Source organism: Stegodyphus dumicola, chromosome 10 (genome assembly GCF_044657685.1).
Source record: "Stegodyphus dumicola isolate Sdum_Otavi_A_Nest chromosome 10, ASM4465768v1".
Lineage (NCBI taxonomy): Eukaryota > Metazoa > Arthropoda > Arachnida > Araneae > Eresidae > Stegodyphus > Stegodyphus dumicola.
Window position 1 is genome coordinate 13836489 of NC_140777.1, and position 1224 is coordinate 13837712.

At 34.2% G+C, this 1224-nt stretch overlaps 1 non-coding gene across 1 annotated transcript; it reads left to right on the forward strand.

Annotated features, from left to right (window-relative positions):
• Window positions 1-668: 668 nt before the first annotated feature.
• Window positions 669-750, forward strand: TRNAL-AAG (transfer RNA leucine (anticodon AAG)). The gene has a single exon. It is a non-coding gene; the product is annotated as a tRNA-Leu (tRNA).
• The last annotated feature ends 474 nt before the right edge of the window (window positions 751-1224 follow it).

Genomic DNA, 1224 nt, shown 5'->3' on the forward strand with positions numbered 1-1224 from the left:
AGCTGCTTTGGAAACTAGTAACCAGAAAGTTGGTGTTGCCACAAATATTTTTGCAATTTAGTCCTCTTTGTGACAAAATATTTCGCCATGTTTCCACCTTGCGCGCATGATATTTTAAAAATGGCTAATGGTACATACTTGAAATTTGGTGGAATTCTTTATATGGGCACTATTTTCTAACTGAGTTAAAAATCTGATAAATATTTTAATATTGAAAAATTTTATGGACTAAAACATTACAATGTTTTTTTTAATAAAATACATTTTATAAACTCCACTCCAAATAAAATAAAAATTTAACATGAAATTTTTAGAATTTTAGGTTTACAGTAGTTTCCAAATGTTATAAAAGCTATATGTTAAATATGGAATTAAATTATGCGACAGAATATTTTAAACTGTGCGCGCAAGGTGGAAACAGGACGAAAAATGTTGTCACAAAACGGATTAAATTATAAAAATATTTGTGGCAGCACAAATTTTCTGATGACTATTTCAGAAAGCAGCTATATCATGTATTCAGCTGTAAAAGGTTGGAAATAATTGCTTTTAAAATAAATAATTATCCCAATTCTTGGAACAGTCACCTATTCGAAGATGTTATGGGTTTTAAGGTTATGAGTCCCCTTAAATTCATCCTGTATTCTATTTCTACCCGCGTTCTCGTCGGTAGCGTGGCCGAGCGGTCTAAGGCGCTGGTTTAAGGCACCAGTCTCTTCGGAGGCGTGGGTTCGAGTCCCACCGCTGCCAGATGTGTGTTTTTTAGTGCTGAGAGCAGTTTTTTTTTTTAAATAACGAATTCCGGGCAAAGATCACAATTACATATTCAAGAAGTTAACACTTATTAGCTAGTTTACACAAGCTATTAAATTTCCTTTAAATAAAATTATTATTTTTGGTACAAAGGGGCGATTTGCCGAATAGGGCTTTTGTTTTCGTTTTGACATTTTGCGTCATTCACTATAAAATGGCGTTTCACTTTTCAAACTGTTGCCACCAAATATTAGAGCCCTGCTTTACATTTAAAGTAATTAAATAATGAAGATTCTGCATGAATGTACGCATGTTTCCGGCGGGTGGAAAAAACAACGGTACCTAGAGACATTAAATTTTGAATAACGTAGTCCTCCACTGGAATATGGCATCTGGAACCCCAAATTTGGAATTTGGAATTTGCCTTATTATCTACTAGCTTTAACGGCGGCTTCGCTCGCTTTGCTGTTC